The 18,986-nt window shown below is 41.6% G+C and overlaps 1 long non-coding RNA gene across 1 annotated transcript; it reads left to right on the top strand.

Moving 5' to 3' along the window:
• Positions 1–192: 192 nt before the first annotated feature.
• Positions 193–9,492, top strand: LOC128129300 (uncharacterized). Its single transcript, XR_008227124.1, has 2 exons — positions 193–523; positions 9,322–9,492. It is a non-coding gene; the product is annotated as an uncharacterized LOC128129300 (long non-coding RNA).
• The last annotated feature ends 9,494 nt before the right edge of the window (positions 9,493–18,986 follow it).

Genomic DNA, 18,986 nt, shown 5'->3' with positions numbered 1-18,986 from the left:
TTTTAATAATAAAAAATTAATTTAAAGATTATGTTTTTATTTTTTAATTTATAAAATATGATTAATTAAGTATTTGATATATATGTAATTTCATAAGTTTTATAAGGATATATATGTAATTTAAAATTTTAGTGGGATATACATGTAATTATGAAAGTTTACAAGGATAGAGATGGAATTCTCTCAAAAAAACTTTTGTCATCTCTTCTTTCGACATCTTTTTGCGATAAGTTTTGTTGCCAACAAAGGTATTTTAGTCTTTTCCAATACTCTATACATGTTGTTACCCTCCTGTCTCCTCCATATGTTGTGTTTGTGTATTGATTCATCACCACCCTTTTTCTTTCTATCTACTCGAATTTTCATCCAAAAAAAAAACAGATGAGGTCGACGCGGCTGGAGAAGAGAACCGAGAAAACATATATCGTCCTTTTTGAACCTATAGATCCGGAGTTATAGCGTTATTCACTTCCAACAAGAAGCTTATAGATTTCCCCACCATCACCTTCGGTTCTTGCAATAGGTATCATGCTTCCTGTACGCGTTTCTTTACTTAAGTACTTCAAAAAATAAATAAATAAAAACTTGGGCTTTCTGGCCATCGATTTCTACCTAATTTTCATGTTATTTTATCATATTTTCCAAAGTTATTCATGATTGCAGAAGTTAGAGAGACATTTAAGTATTGTGATTGACGGTATACAAATATTCACTTTGCCTTTTAAGATCAAAGATTATGTTTGTTATATTATTTCCGTTTATGTTATTTTTTTATTTAATATCTTACCTTTTTTTTATTAACTTAATTATTATCGTACAATGAGTGAGATGGAAAACGGACAACAAGTTGTGTCATTAAACTTTTTTGTATGGTAAAATTAATTCTTTTGAAAACTACATTCATAGATCTAGGGGATATTGTTGGATTGGGTATCTAAGTCCATAACTATAATTGGTATAAACTTGAATCGATGGTAGCACAGTCATTTTGGGTTGTCCTCAAACATACAATTGAACATGATAACTTTTAGAGAGAGAGACTGATTTATTAATTTATTATATGGTTAATAAATTAATTAGAAATCAAAATAAATAATTTGTTAATATATTATGAGAATAATATATTAATTGGGAATAGTATTATTTAATTAATAATTAATCATAAATTAATTTGAATTAATTTTGGGATTAATTGGATTAATTAAAAGTGCATGGTATGTTTGGTTATTTATTGAAAGTTAAGGAAAGGAGCCCATGGACCCCATTAGATAAGGTGGACGAAAAGCACTTGGGCAAGCCCAAGGAGTTTTCGTCCAAGCCCTTGCATAAGGAAGCGAATGGGCTGCTTGGTCACCAAGCAAAGAGATTTTAGTTTCCTACTTAAACTCTAGCTTTGGCACTAAGTTACCTCGGCTATATAAAGGGCCATAACCCCTCCTTAAACTCTCTTCAAGCTCTTTCGTTGGTATGGTTTGTATGTGACCCATCAGTGACACAACACTTGTGGTGCTTGCTTCTAAGAGTTTTTCTTTCAAAAAGGAATTCAAGATTGTTTGCAATAACAATCTTCAAGGTAAGTTTCTTGTTCTTATGAATTAGTTTTTCATAGGAAATTTTTGTAGGATAACAATTCATAGTATGTTGCCTATATGTGAAAGACATAACTCCTATTAGGTTGCATGTGCCCTAATCATTTGAATTATCTAAATGTTTTTCCGCTTAGAGCATCGTATTTATAACCCTATTAACCCATCAACTATAACATTGCTATGCATGATCTGTTGTACTCTACTAAAAAGCTCCACCGCATCCAGAGCGAGGAAACCAAACATATCAAATGAAAATGGTATGAACACATGTTGATTTTCCATGCATGATTTCTCATGTTTGGTGATTTTGCCTGTGGCAGCTTTTAAAGTAGGATTTCCCGTCGTGAAACCCCCAGCCTTCAATCTCATAAGAGGGATTCCCTTATAAGGTCTACACATACATGTTTCCCTCTAACCCATCTAAAAATAAAAACATTAGCCGGTCTAAGGGTTGACTTTGCTTCTACCAGGTCAATCAACAAATTCACAGGTGCCTCTTTCTTGGCGGAAACCTTGGCACGCTTAAATATGTTAAACAAAACATCCCTAACCATATTGTGCATGTATTTGAACCTCGAGAGTTTTTTTACAGTGAACTACATGCTCTCTAAAAGAGTCCAAGCATGCCTTCCGACACACCATACATATCTCGTCAGTTGGGAATATTGGAATCATGAGTCGATATTTGAGGATAGTACGATACTCCACAGGAGACATATGTTGACCAAACCAATCTGTAGGGATGGCTAGAAGAAAATCATGAGCATGTGGTGCATGTAAGCACTAGAAAACCGCTTTCTGTCGAGCCGTCATGTCGAGATGCACTTCCATATCTTGGATAATTTTATGAAGAAGGGCACTCGTCATTGTATTTTGGGATTTAGGGGGCGGTTCTTTATGTCCTATTTCTTGATTATATGTGTGGATGCTCATCACTGATTGGTTCTATTTGTGAAAACATACCATACTCTCTCTTCTGAATGTCTGATGTATTCCTCGTATTTGGATGATTGTATAATATATCTTCTTCTTCTCCTTCTAATTTTCGAGTTAATGAATAAAGAATGAACTTTTGAATCTTCAACAGATCCTAGAATGAATGTTCTAGCATGCTCTGATACCAACTAAAAGTTTCAAACCCTTTGTAGATTCATAGATCAAATAGAAACAAGAAATAACAATGAAGAACACAAAAGTATCATAAAGTTGTCTTTCACCAAGAAAAGGTTTGTTTTCACCAAGAAATCGGGTTATCATGAAGACGTTCACTACATTAGAGTTTCACCCTAATATTGATTATATACTAATATATTCTAGTGAATCCTTCAATCAGTGGATTGTATCTAATCTACATATAAAGAAATCTGGTACAAAATGAATGTATCAAATCAGATCTTCTCCAGATTCATATATCAGCACCAACACATCAGAAGCTAATACGAGCATCCGCTTGAGGGAGTCTTGTTGATCAAGGCATCAATGCCAGCGTCAAAGAGATGAGCTTCAGCTTCAGTCATTAGCGTCAGGGTGTCACACTGATCAGCTTCAGCTTCAGCAAATATTACCATCAGCGAGTGTCATCATCGTATCACCTGATCTGTGTGTCAACAGTGTATAACCATCAACATCTTGACATACTGATCAGTCTTCAGTAGATGGTGTCTTCATGCATTTGGTGCTGATAGAGTCTTCAGCTTTCAGTCATCAGGGGATGTTCTTCTGTCTTCGACATATGAACTTCCATCAGCATATCTTTAGATTAACTAGCTAACTATAACTATAGTGTGTACATTTTACATCATCAAATCTATACAATTGAGTGACCCAACACTTAATCTGTACAGTTCTAAACACATAACTTTAGATATGATCCTTTTCAATGACTTAATGGATAAAGTTTCCAACTTTATCTATTAGGAGTTCATCACAATGCTAGATCTACAACCCTAAGTCCATTAAGTCCTTAATGTGACCAAAACTTATGCATGGACACAAAGTGACTCCAAGCATGACTCCTTTGTCCATTATCAGAAGCATATTGACCATTAAAGAGCCATAACAAGCTCTGGAGTTCCTCAAACTCTAAAAGAATCCAGAGAAGGGACCAAAACCACCCAAAAATGAGCTCAAACTTGTTTCTAAAAGAAGAAATTTCAAGGTATATGTAACACCCATAAAATTCAAGCCAATTTAAAACTTTTCAAAACAGTTATTACAGATTTGTTTTCAAAATGTATAATATCAGAGTTTTCCCAGAAACATAAACAAATCATGAGGAGCTATACGATCATGCTTTCGCCTTGCCGCGATCCACTAATGTACCTGAAACAATAAACTGAAACTGTAAACCCGAAAGTTTAGTGAGTTCCCCCAAAAATACTGATACACTGCACATAATACATATACAATTAACAACATATACTGGGTCCACTGTTTTACAGACTAGATTACCCCCTGGGCCCACAGTGTGAGTATGGATTGCCTTCCGGGCCCACAACTCACATCTGGATTGCCACCGAGCCTACAGTACGAGTCTCCCTTAACTCGTATCTGGAATGCTCCCGGGTTTGTTGGTTACCGCAAGGAGCAGTATCACCTCAACCCATCCCACATAATATGTCGACATATAACACAACTGATGCACATGTAGATAATTACATAATACTACAGGTAGTCCTACATATCTACCTAACTGGCATAGCAACTAGTATGCAACACTAAATCATACTCACGGTTAGGATATCATATCCACTGGCATACAGATAATCAAATAATAACACAGGTAGTCTTACAGATCTACCAAACTAGCATAGCAACTAGCATGCAAACTAACTCATACTCAATCATGATACCACTGCTAGGATAATATATCCAATGGGTCGGCCTTGGTGCCTTAGACCCCTTAGTATAGTGAGGTAACTCACATCGCAAGTAGCTCGGAAGATAATGTCAAACTCCTCCAAATGTAACTCCAACTCTAACACCTATATTCACCAATGTCCTTTGCTATAATATCCAATTTACCAAAAATACCCTCAGAAGTCAACTGGTCAACCCTTGGTTAAAGTCAAAGTCAAAGTCAACTGCCAAGGTCAACATTCCATGTTGACCTCAACTCGTCGAGTACCCTCAGCTACTCGCCGAGTTCCTTACATAACTTTCCAACTCGTCGAGTCACTCATTTGACACGCCGAGCCCAAGGCAATCTTCATCAGACTCGCCGAATCACTCTACTGACTCGACAGGTCTACGACAATCTTCATCGGACTCGCCGAGTCGAACATGCCATTCGTCGATTCCCTTTGGTTCTTCATCCATACAAATGCTTTTTAATTCATGCTAAGGCTCCATATTGCAGATCCAACTTCCCAAGGCATGCTTATCACGTAAAGTTGCAAACTTTACGTGCATGCAAGGCTCTAATGACTCAAAATGCCAAATCCAAACTTGAAATGGGGTCTAACTCAAATGGAAAGTTTCATACATGACAAGGCTAGAAACTTTATGAACCTAGATCCCAAGGAGGGTTCAAATCTGATGTTGCGACTTCAGATCCAGCTCATACTCAACAATAGCTTCATAATCAAGCCAAAAAGCCCTAAACTTCATCCAAAGAGATCTAGAAAGAAATGAGGCCAAGATCATGAATTGATACCTCAAATGAAGCTAACTGATATAGATTTTGTAGATCCACACGAGTCCCTTGCTGCTAGCTAGTTGACCTTCAAGCTCCCTTCAGAAGTTCCACCTTCCAAAGTTCAAAAACACACTCAAATGAAGCTCTCACACGAAATAGGGTTTGCTGGACTCTCTAGAGGCTGTAAGGGACTAAGGGAGGCTAATGATTCCTTAAATAGGGTGCAAAACCCCGAAATTAAGGATTCATCCTCCAGCTCCAACTCGTCGAGTCACTCTTCCGACTCGGCGAGTTGGTCACTTAAACATGTGGCCCCAAACACGCTGCTACTCGACGAATCAGGGCATTCAACTCGTCAAGTAGACCTTGAAACTTTAGAATTAAAGCCATAATATTAATACATGAGAATCGGGGCGTTACAGTATAAACTTTATACCTTAAATAGCTCATAAGTATGAAAAACGTGTTGGATCCAAGCTTGCTTCTTGCTTCCTTGCACCAATATGAACTCCCTCCTTCCTCCAGTTTCACCAAATTCTAAAGAACAAGTCCAAAATCAAGAAAACAAGCTCTCAATAATACATGGAGGCTAGGGATTCATGTTGTAGGGTTGGAGGCTGAAGAAGATACCCTAATCCATGATTTTAAGCTTTTAAATATGCACAAAACCCAAAATTTTATGGTCTTGGGATGCAGTGTTCATCATGTCGCGACACTCATCTTTCCACGTCGTGGTGACAAATGAACACATTCTTCATTAACCATGCACCATACTGTTGCCACTAATCCACCACGTCGTCTTGCCTTTATGCCAACAACCCCAGAATTCTATTTAAGTCGAATGCCCCTCAAAGCTCAAAGTCTTAACACCAAACCCAAGAACCTTAATCCTCGAGGTCCAACCTTCGTCCTTGAGACCCGTGACCTTCACAAGGCTATCTTCCACCCCGAGCCTCCAATTTTAGGTTATCTCGAAACACGATGCCACATTACTTTTCTATATATATATATATATATATATATATATATATATATATATATATATATATATATATCAGCATCACAGAAAAATATTCTACCAGAATTTTGCTCATGCAATTTTTATAAGTAATTGTACGTGTAATATTCTATTATAAAAGTTTGAAAGATTCTAAAAAAAATTATAATATAATATTCTAGTAGAATAGTAGACATACATACAAATACATAAACGTATGAGTAGTATTTTGTTAGAATATTTACACATATTGTTAAATTTTGATATTTTTTTGAAATAAAAAATAACAAAATAGCATTAAAAAAAATTCAAAACTTTCCATTTATTTTGCATTTTAGAATATTTTCCTTTGACAACCGAAATGAGTGGCTAAGAATGTATTTTCAAGTCACCTATATTTTTTTATTTCATTTGAACATAACCGTGTGTCTATATATATATATATATATATATATATATATATATATATATATATATATATATATATATATATATATATATATATATATATATATATATATATATTGTTTGCAGAACTCGGGATTAATCGTTTGGTGTTCTCCAACCGACTAGGATTAGAATATTTGACAGAAATTATGAATTAATCGGTCTTGAAGGAATTAATCGGTCAGCAAAAGTCAATAAAAGTAAAAACAAAAATTCAAAAGAAATTCAAAAAAATTCAAAAAATTATTTTTTTTCTACTCCAAAATTTTCAAATTTTCTAAATTTCAAATATTATACCAAAATGTTCATATTTTAGTATTTTCAAAATTTCAAATTACAAATTCTCTTATTTTCTAATTTTTGAAGTACTTATTTTTGTTAAAATATATTATTTTTTTTAGTTTAGTAATGATCTATAGTTCCAGATTAATCCCTGCCAAAACCGATTAATCTCTTAACACTAATCGACCGTCAAACAATTTTTACAACATATATATATATATATATATATATATATATATATATATATATATATATATATATATATATAGAGAGAGAGAGAGAGAGGGAGAGAGAGAGAGAGAGAGAAAGAATTAAATTCTAATGAGATAACTAACTATTTTAGAATTAATAGGATTATTTTTTTCAACCATCATTTTAAAGTTTATCTTATATCGAAAAAAAATATCTAAAGATATGTAAATTCATCATTTTTCAACCTCTTTCTTAATAGATATTAGAAAATAAATCTCCTATTAATATGCACTATATGCACATTTTTTGTAAAAAAAAAACTCATTTTTCTAAAAATAATTCAACGAACCACCATCTATATTAACATCTTACACAATTATGATATTTAAGAAAATTCTCGAAAAAGTTAAGATATGTTCATATATACACAAACTCAAATTTGTATGATTTTTCAACCTTGGTTTTTAGAACTTATCTTATATCGAAAAAATAACTAAAAAAATGTAAATTCTTCATTTATGAACCTCTTTCCATATTGATAATAAAAAATATATATACATAAAGTGTGCATCATATGCACATATATGCAAAATTAAAATGTGCATATATTCACATTAATGTACACATGAATAACATTTTAATAAATTAGAACACTGTTATAGAATGTGAATTTTTGAAAAAAGAAAAATCAAGACAAACGGTTTTCTACTTATGTGCATATTGTGCACATTTTACATGCAAAAAATAAAAATACGAATATATGTACAGGTAGATGTTAAAAATGATGAATTTATTTATTTTTAGTTATTGTTTTCGATATAAAATAAGCTCTAAAAAAACGATTTCTAAATAATGTGCATGTGATGCACATGTTACAAGTTTTTGAGTTTCGAGTATCAATACGGAAAGATGTTTAAAGATGGTGAATTTATGTATTTTTATTTATTATTTTCGATATAAGATTAGCTCTAATATAGACGTTGAAAAACTAATCATATTGATCCTAAAAAATTTAGTGATCTTTTTATAACTTAACCATATATATATATATATATATATATATATATATATATATATATATATATATATATATATATATATATATATATTGTAACATCCCAACCGTCAGGTATGATTAATTTTCCATTTAGATTTCATGTTTAAGGTCCACTCGACGAGTTGACGCTATGACTCGTCGAGTAGCAGCGGGCCAAGACACGTCAATAAATGAATGACTCGTTGAGTCGACATGGGGGACTCAACAAGTAGGAGCTGGCAGTGGAAACCCTAAGTTTCAGGGTTTTTGCACCCTATATATTGGACCATTAGCGCCTCCCACTATCCTCTATCACCCGTTGAGATCCAGAAACCCTAATTTCTGTGAGTGAGAACTTGGAGAGTGTTTTGGAGCTTTGAGAAGTGACTTTTGTGAAGGAAACTTGTAGATCAAGAGGCTAGCATCAAGGATTTTGTGTGGATCCAGAGTCTACTTCAGTTTGGGGAACATCTTGAAGGTAATAAGTTGTTACCTTAACCTCTTTTCTTCTAGAATCATTCATATGTGAAAACTAGGGCTTCCTTTAGTTATTCATAAAGGGATTTTGGTATGGGAGCTAGATCTGAAGTTGAAACTTCATATCTGAACCTTATTTGAGTCCTAAGTCCTTAAAGGTTCCAGCTCTTGAAAGGATGAGACTCTCCTAAGGTGTAATGTTCCATTAGAAGCTTAGATTGGTCATTTAGAGCCTTTAGGGCCTTACATGCGTGTAAAGTTTGCAACTTTACGTGAGAAACATGCCTTAGAAGCTTGGATCTGTAATCTGCAGCCTTGGCAAGGCTTAAAAAGAGTCTGCATGGATAAAGGTCTGCAAGGACTCAGCGAGTTGCATAGCCAACTCGGCAACTCATATGAAGATGGTCATGAACTCGTCGAGTTGATGAACAAACTCGGCGAGTCCTTTGAAGATTGCCTTGAACTCGATGAGTCGTTCGAAGACTCGGCGAGTCGGCTAGGGTTTCTCCTGATTCTTGGACACGTATGAACTCGACGAGTTAAAATGGAACTCGACGAGCCAATCATGGATTTCACGACTTCTCGAGTTCAGGAAGGTTATGAGGTTGGTATTTTGGGGTAGCTCACTAAGCTTTCAGGCTTACTGTTTTAGTTGTTGTTTCAGGTACCTCTGGTGATCGCGGGAAGGCGAAGGCATGATCGTACCGCTCCTCCTGCTATTATGATTTTTATGATTTGATACTGGGATACTCTGATAATTAGTAATTTGAAAACAAACTATGTAATATTAAATGGTTTAAGTGTTTTGGAAAAGTTTAAATTTGGCTTGAATTTTTGGGTGTTACAAGTTGGTATCAGAGCCTTGGTTTGAGTGAATTGGAGGAACATGCGTGTAAATCCACTGTCAAATAAAGGAAAGGATTTTTAAAATGATTTTTTTTTGAAAGGTTTTCAAAATAAGTAAAGGAGGATGCAGGGTGTACAATCAGATGGAGCTAGTAATTAGACCCCAAAATACCATACGAGTTATTTGATTATGAGATATGTTAGAACAACATGTTAGTACTAGGCTAGGGATCCTCAGGAATTTCATGATAGAATTGCCTGATAACACGATGCCTGCCAACCTAGGGTTTCCATTATACAAAATTGACATCATTACTGTAGTTGCTTAGTGTATGCATCACAGTTATACATAACCAAGATCTTATAGCCTGAGAATATTTGATTTGGCCTTATGTTCTGTTCTTGTTTTATTAGGAGCTTAGGGTAGGATTGGATATTCGAAAGTCTATAGGGTTTAGCGTTATGTATGGCTAGCATACACTAGTGCTACAGGGTTGGTGGAAGTTTCATGGATGGGTGGTTTGTGTGAGGCCGGGAGGTCAGTTATGAGATATTTAGCATTCCTCTAGGAGTGAGGATTGAGCGCTCGATATGTTATGTATATTGTTAGGGTGTTGTGGTGACACTTGAGACAAATATGGGTAGGTGTGGAAGGTAGTATGGGCCCGTACTACTGAAAGCACATGACACATACGCGTAGCAAGGAAGTCACAACCCCTAGGGCTAATTGGGAGTTGGCTCCCAGTCCTTCATATGGATTATCTGATACCCGGTGTTATGTTTCAAAATGGTGATAACCAAGCGTTTGGTGACTGGATCCGGTTCGGGATCAGGATCGGGAGAGGGAGCCGGCGGACAGGGGGTGCCGACAGTGCCCGAGACCATCAGCCAGATAGGGCCAAGCGAGATGGATGACAGGATCCGGGAGATCCTGCATGATGAGGTTGCTACTTTGTTTCTGACCGAGTTTCCGGAGATTTTCGGGTCTATTAAGACCACTATGGTGGAGTATTTTGATGATCGTTATGAAGCCCTCACTGAGGCGGCTGCCGCAGCAGCTTCAGCAGCGGTATCAGCGGCAGGGTTGGGAGCCGGTCAGGCTTTTCAGTATCAGGACTTCGACAACACGAAGCCCCCTACTTTTGATGGGATTCAGGACCCCGTCAAAGTCATGAGGTGGCTGTCTAACGTGGAAGGGTGTTTCTTCACATGCTTATGTCCTGCTGACCAGAAGGTCAGATGTGCCCTGAACTTGCTGAGGTCCGAGGCAAAGGACTGGTGGAGGTTAATGATTGGGTCATATTCGGACGAGCTGAGGGCTGCTGTTACTTAGGAGTAGTTCAGGGACATGTTCCACGCTCGCTACATTCCTCAAGTCGAGCGGGAACGATTAGCTCAGGAGTTTTTGGATTTGAGACAGGATCTGGAGTTGGTGACGGAGGTCACTCGTAAGTTCACTGAGAGGATGATGTTCTTCCCGGAGTTTGCTTCTGAGCAAGCTCATATGACTCGTTATCTTGTAACGACCAAAAATTTCAACCAATTTAAAATTTTCAAAAACAACCCGATTCCATTAAAGTTATTACAAAAAGGGTTTCAATACAATTTATTTTAAGTATTCCCAGAATCTCATCACAACATAAACACGAGGAGCGGTACGATCACGCCTTCACCTTGCCACGGTCTCCTGAAGAACCTGAAAAACATAAACCACAACTGTAAGCCCGAAAGCTTAGTGAGATATCCCCAAAATACCAACCGCATATACCATACACGCATAGCATGCTATAACATATTCAATCATAGAACAACCATGCACTTCGGGTCTACTGTGTGACTGGTCCGCCGCACCAGCCAACAGTCCACCTGGTCCACCCTTTGAGTCTAGCCATAAACCTCGAGTCTGCAGTGTGATTGGTTCGCCCTCACCGGGCCTTCAATCCACCTGGTCCACTCTCTGAGTCTACAGTATGACTGGTCCGCCCGCACCGGGCCTTCATTCGGCCCGGTCCACTCTCCGAGCCTCGGCACGTCTGGTCCGCCCTCTTGGGGCCTACAGCCTATCCGGACCGCTCGCTGGGCCTTCGGGACAACCGATCCGCCCTGGGTATCTTGGCCTAGAGCACAAAGCAGGGCCCGCCTCAACCCATATCCGGTCCAAACAACCATGTGCACATAAACATACAAACATATAACTATTCACAGTCAACAAGACGATCAAACAGATCACATAACATATCATCATCCTAACCAGGATACCGACCTAACCGGTCACTAGCATAGCATCACCCTACATCTCAGAATACCAATCTCAATCAGGTCTCTAACACATACCATCCTAGCTACCAGGATGTAACATATCAAAGCAATAACATAACAACAAATACCCGGATCTCAATCCGATAAAGGGCCGGCCTTGGTGCCTTAGACCCTGTTGATATAGTGAGGATAACTCACCTCGAAACTGCCGACTGAACAGATAACCCAAGCTGCTCCGATCACTGACACGATCTCCACCACTGGACAACCACCAAGGCACTGAACTCAAAACAATAACCAACAATTACCAAAATGCCCCTGGAAACCACTGGTCAACCCTTGGACAAAGTCAAAGTCAACCCCTGACTGACTCTACTCGCCGAGTCAACCCGATGACTCGCCGAGTCCCCAAGCTCAGAACTTCCCCAATCCGCGACTCAACTCGCCGAGTCACCCCGAGACTCGCCGAGTTCAACAACTCTGAGTCCACTCACGTACAACTCACCGAGTCATCCCCTTGACCCACCGATTCACGGCTCAACCAGAAAAGATTTGGACTCTTCGACAAGACTCGCCGAGTCCAAGAACAGACTCGTCGAGTCTAAGGCTATGTTCAACCTACTCGCCGAGTTGTTCTTCCAACTCGTCGAGTTCCAGGCCATCTTCATCCAACTCGCCGAGTTGTTCTTCCAACTCGTCGAGTTCCAGCCTATCTTCAAGCAACTCGTCGAGTCCACCCATGTGACTTGCCGAGTACCACCGGGTCTGAATCCATACAGAGGCTTTCCAAGCCATGCAGATGGTCCAAACCATAGATCTACCCTTCCTAAGGCCATCCATCACGTAAAGTGGCAAACTTTACGTGAATCCAAAGAGATCTAGGCCTTTTTCACTCTAGGGTTTGGGTTTGGGACAAGATAGCTCCATCAATCACTCACAAACAGGGACTCTCATGCATTCCAACCCTTCTCCATTCTAGATCTGAGGTAGCAACCTCAGATCTAACCTCTAAACTCCAAAACACCAAAAGATATGATCCCTAACACCCCCAAAATGAAGAATCTAGACAATAACAGCTCAAACAATGAAATGATACCTCAAAAGGAAGCTCCCAAGAGAGATTAACCCGAATCCTTGCAAAGCCCTTTGATCAAAGCCTCTTCTCCTTCAAGATTCTTCAACCACCAACTCTCCAAGCCTCCAAATGCACTTTGATCCTCTCACACACAATAACTAGGGTTTCTGGACTTATCAGAGAGTAGAGAGGCTGGGGATAAGGATGTTATGTTCTTTATATAGGGCTCATCCTCCGGATTTAGGGTTTTCTCCAATCAGCGCCTACTCACCGAGTCTATCCTACTGACTCGCCGAGTCGGCCACTTAACACGCGACCAAGTCGCGACTCTACTCGCCGAGTCCACCCATGGACTCGCCGAGTTCCCCTTCCAATTTACTCTTTTAGCCCTTCAACTCTACTCTTGATATTTCGGGATGTTACAGTTCTCCCCCCTTACATTAGGCTTCGCCCTCGAAGCCTGCAACAACTCAACTCCTAGAAATACTTCTGCCATGCACCACCTGGCATTAACCCAACCAGGTTCCTCAAAACACAACCATAGAACCAGAAACTCGATTTCTCCTTCCTTACGGTGTCCTAACCACCGTCCCGAGCCGGCCACCGGCTTTATTCTCTGATAACTCCACTTAACAACTGAGTATTACTCACGATGTAACATTGCTCCAAATCATAACCATCACTCGACCCATATGAGCTAGAAAATAACCCTGCACCACCAGATTCCCGATCCGAGCCCAACTCTAATCATTCTGCTGACAGAAAGACACATTCTTCAGGGCAACTCCCATGAGTTCTCCTCTTGCAATCACATACACATGCTGAACTAGCTCTAGCACCCTCAGGTTGGGAAAACCCGATACACTGATGATATCTCCAAACATCCCCTAGGATGAACCACTACTACGTACACAATTCCCTAATCAGAATCACACTGAGAGCCCAAGACTCCCTCCCTGCATCCCTTCCGAGCCTCTTGGCTCTGCACCCGCGGAATTCCTTCCGCGACCTCAGCAAACATCCCAAACCGGATGTGTTTCCATTCCACTGCCGCAAACACGCTGCTCAATGACCATACTCGGATCACTCTAATCATAACTCTGCTCTGCCGCTTTCACTTCCGTGAACTTGCACTCCCTCTCGGAGTTACACACCTCTCTCTTTTCCTTTACCAAGGAATCCACTTGGCCGCCTTGTCACTCCGACAAGTGCCATGGTGCTCGCCCAACACAACACCACCCGTTTATAGCGTAACCGCTATCCCTCCAACACACATACTCTGACTCTAATCGCAGGGACTCTCAAGCCCATGCACTATCTCAACTAATCAAGATCACTACCCGAGGCCAGACCTTCTAATGCAATCACACTGCAACATACACAATCCATATCCTCGAACCGATCCAACAATACATGTAGAGTCTTCAGCATGACTGGATCGCCTCACCAGGCCTTCAGCCAATCTTGACCACTCTCAGAATCTTCAGCCAATCTGGACCGCTCTCAGTGCCTTCCGTTTGGCTGGACCGTTCTCCGAGCCTTCGGCCTGACTGGTACGCCTACCGGCCTTCAGTCTATCCGGACCGCTCAACTAACATCCATCATTCCGAGCTATCTCTATAGGAAAATCCTCCCATGCATACTGTTCTAGCCCTCTAGGGGTTCTGAACTCTATCTCCATAATACATACTCGATCTCGGCCCGATCCCCAGGCCCTCCATAATCAAATGCCCTAGGTCTGTATCCCGCCCCGCATGCCCGACACTTGCTCCTACCAGCCTACACTCTGGACTAACGAAACACTGCTGAATCCCAACAGCTAAGCACCCTCAAATACTCATCGATCTCCCGGAGAATTTTCCAATTCTCCCCCACTTGTAGCACTGACTAACAACCACCGGTCGCCATCACCGACCTCCCAGAACAACTCTGCACAAAACCAACACTTACACGTGGACTGATTCACACAAGCATAAACAACCTTAACAAGATCCCACATCAACACTGATTAACCCGCTCGAAAGAAATTCAACCTGCATCTAATCACTCCTCAGAAAGCAGATGCTACCCGGCCTTCAAACCAATGCCAGGTTTCCACTAATAACCCTCGTGGATGATAACCAACGAAATTCCCAATACAATAACCCATAACCAAACCACAACCCTCAAAAATGACGAATACCGCATCGAAAACCACACAAAGATACCAGCACATAAACGATACACCACAATAATCACAAGATAACAAGATATCAAGGAAGAAACATACCCGCAGCTGCATCCGGCACTGCTCTGACCTCCTCTGCTGAAAGCTAGAAAGCACGACCCTGGGCCCTTGGGGGCTCCGCTCCACCCTGACCTCCACCTGTGATCCTCAAAGTGGCCGGTGCTGGAGCCTGCACCAGTCCTGCAGCAAGCTGTGGACAGTTGACCCTCAAATGTCCAGCCTGATGACAATGATAACAAATCCTCAAATCCCGAACCGGCGCTGACTGCCGACAATCCCTCGCATAGTGCCCCTCCTTTCCGCACTTGCGGCATGCACCACCGGACCTACAAACTCCGGTGTGACCCCTACCACACCTCCCACAAGTGTGGCTGCTCAGATCCCCCACTCTAGCGTCAACGGTCTTGGACCGTTTCGGTGCCGGCTGCGACTGCACCGGAGCCTGCCTCAGCTCACGCAACTGCAACTCAATCTCTAACTCACGCCGCCTAGCGGCCTCCTGCAATTCCAACAGGGTCTCACACCTCTGCGTAGACACAAACTGTCTGATGTCCCTCTTGAGCATGCTCAGATATCGAGACATCTGGGCCTGCTCCGAAGCGAACTCTGGGCAGAACATCGCCCTCTCAGTGAATATCCTGGTGATCTCAGTCACCGATTCCGAATCCTGCTTCAGCTTAAGGAACTCCTGAGCCAATCTCTCCCTCTCAACTTGCGGAACATAACGAGTGCTGAACATCTCTCTGAACTGATCCCATGAAGCCGCAGCCCTCTGCGCATCTGAATATGACCCCGTGGTCAATCTCCACCAATCCTTCGCCTCGAGCCTCAACAGGTTCAGAGCACACCTCACCCTTTGATCAGCAGGGCATGAACACGTGAAGAAACATCCCTCCACGTCCGATAACCATCTCATAGCAACAATCGGGTCCTGAACTCCATCAAAGGTGGGAGGCTTCGTATTATCGAAGTCCCAATACTGAAAGCCCCGACCAGATCCTCCCCCTGCCGCTGCTACAGCCGCTGTAGCCGCCACGGAAGCCGTCTCTGTGAGAACTGCATAGCGCTCATCAAAATACTCAACCATGGCGGTCTTGATCGACCCAAACAACTCCGGCAACTCAGCCCGGAACAACGCAGCAATCTCATCACGCAGGATCTCACGAATCCTCGCATCTAACTCGCACGTGCTCATCTGACCAATAACCTCGGGCGGTACTGACCCGCCCGGAACTCCCTCTCCTGCTCCCGATCCTGACCCGGATCCACTCCCAGCATGCCTCGGAATCTCCATACTAAAAATCACCACAAAGACTCAGATACTTCCCACTATCCCGGGAACCAACTCCCTCAACCCAACCCTAGAGGTCATGGTTTCCCTGATACGCATATGGGTCCTGTGCTTTCAGTAGTACGGGCCCATACTACCTTCCACACCTACCCATATTTGTATGAAGTACCGCCACAACACCCTAGTGAAATCATACAAACAAGCGCTCAACCCTCACCACTAGAGGAACACTGGAAATCTCCCACAAGGAACCCTAGGCTACAGGCATCACAATCAGGCAGCATTATCATGAAATCCTGAAGATCCCTAGCCTAACACTAGCATGCTGTTCTATCAAAGCTCAAAAACAAATATCATGTATGGTATTTTGGGGTTACTTACTAGCTCCGGCTGATCGTACCTCCGCGTCCTCCTATACTCATTTTGAAAACCATTTTAAATTCTCTTTTGAAAACTCTCCTCGATTTGAGACTGGATTCACACGAGTGTTCCTCCAATTCACTCAAACCAAGGCTCTGATACCAACTTATAACGACCACAAATTTCAACCAATTTAAAATTTTCAAAAACAACCCGATTCCATTAAAGTTATTACAAAAAGGTCTTCAATACAATTTATTTTACTTATTCCCAGAATCTCATCACAACATAAACACGAGGATTGGTACGATCACGCCTTCGCCTTGCCACGGTCTCCTGAAGAACCTGAAAAACATAAACCACAACTGTAAGCCCGAAAGCTTAGTGAGATATCCCCAAAATACCAACCGCATATACCATACACGCATAGCATGCTATAACATATTCGATCATAGAACAACCATGCACTTCGGGTCTACTGTGTGACTGGTCCGCCGCACCGGCCAACAGTCCACCTGGTCCACCCTTTGAGTCTAGCCATAAACCTCGAGTCTGCAGTGTGATTGGTTCGCCCTCACCGGGCCTTCAATCCACCTGGTCCACTCTCTGAGTCTACAGTATGACTGGTCCGCCCGCACCGGGCCTTCATTCGGCCCGGTCCACTCTCCGAGCCTCGGCACGTCTGGTCCGCCCTCTTGGGGCCTACAGCCTATCCGGACCGCTCGCTGGGCCTTCGGGACAACCGATCCGCCCTGGGTATCTTGGCCTAGAGCACAAAGCAGGGCCCGCCTCAACCCATATCCGGTCCAAACAACCATGTGCACATAAACATACAAACATATAACTATTCACAGTCAACAAGACGATCAAACAGATCACATAACATATCATCATCCTAACCAGGATACCGACCTAACCGGTCACTAGCATAGCATCACCCTACATCTCAGAATACCAATCTCAATCAGGTCTCTAACACATACCATCCTAGCTACCAGGATGTAACATATCAAAGCAATAACATAACAACAAATACCCGGATCTCAATCCGATAAAGGGCCGGCCTTGGTGCCTTAGACCCTGTTGATATAGTGAGGATAACTCACCTCGAAACTGCCGACTGAACAGATAACCCAAGCTGCTCCGATCACTGACACGATCTCCACCACTGGACAACCACCAAGGCACTGAACTCAAAACAATAACCAACAATTACCAAAATGCCCCTGGAAACCACTGGTCAACCCTTGGACAAAGTCAAAGTCAACCCCTGACTGACTCTACTCGCCGAGTCAACCCGATGACTCGCCGAGTCCCCAAGCTCAGAACTTCCCCAATCCGCGACTCAACTCGCCGAGTCACCCCGAGACTCGCCGAGTTCAACAACTCTGAGTCCACTCACGTACAACTCACCGAGTCATCCCCTTGACCCACCGATTCACGGCTCAACCAGAAAAGATTTGGACTCTTCGACAAGACTCGCCGAGTCCAAGAACAGACTCGTCGAGTCTAAGGCTATGTTCAACCTACTCGCCGAGTTGTTCTTCCAACTCGTCGAGTTCCAGGCCATCTTCATCCAACTCACCGAGTTGTTCTTCCAACTCGTCGAGTTCCAGCCTATCTTCAAGCAACTCGTCGAGTCCACCCATGTGACTTGCCGAGTACCACCGGGTCTGAATCCATACAGAGGCTTTCCAAGCCATGCAGATGGTCCAAACCATAGATCTACCCTTCCTAAGTCCATCCATCACGTAAAGTGGCAAACTTTACGTGAATCCAAAGAGATCTAGGCCTTTTTCACTCTAGGGTTTGGGTTTGGGACAAGATAGCTCCATCAATCACTCACAAACAGGGACTCTCATGCATTCCAACCCTTCTCCATTCTAGATCTAAGGTAGCAACCTCAGATCTAACCTCTAAACTCCAAAACACCAAAAGATATGATCCCTAACACCCCCAAAATGAAGAATCTAGACAATAACAGCTCAAACAATGAAATGATACCTCAAAAGGAAGCTCCCAAGAGAGATTAACCTGAATCCTTGCAAAGCCCTTTGATCAAAGCCTCTTCTCCTTCAAGATTCTTCAACCACCAACTCTCCAAGCCTCCAAATGCACTTTGATCCTCTCACACACAATAACTAGGGTTTCTGGACTTATCAGAGAGTAGAGAGGCTGGGGATAAGGATGTTATGTTCTTTATATAGGGCTCATCCTCCGGATTTAGGGTTTTCTCCAATCAGCGCCTACTCGCCGAGTCCATCCTACTGA

Source organism: Lactuca sativa, chromosome 9 (genome assembly GCF_002870075.4).
Source record: "Lactuca sativa cultivar Salinas chromosome 9, Lsat_Salinas_v11, whole genome shotgun sequence".
In the NCBI taxonomy this organism is placed as follows: Eukaryota; Viridiplantae; Streptophyta; class Magnoliopsida; order Asterales; family Asteraceae; genus Lactuca; species Lactuca sativa.
This window is presented reverse-complemented; position numbering and strand designations above follow the sequence as displayed.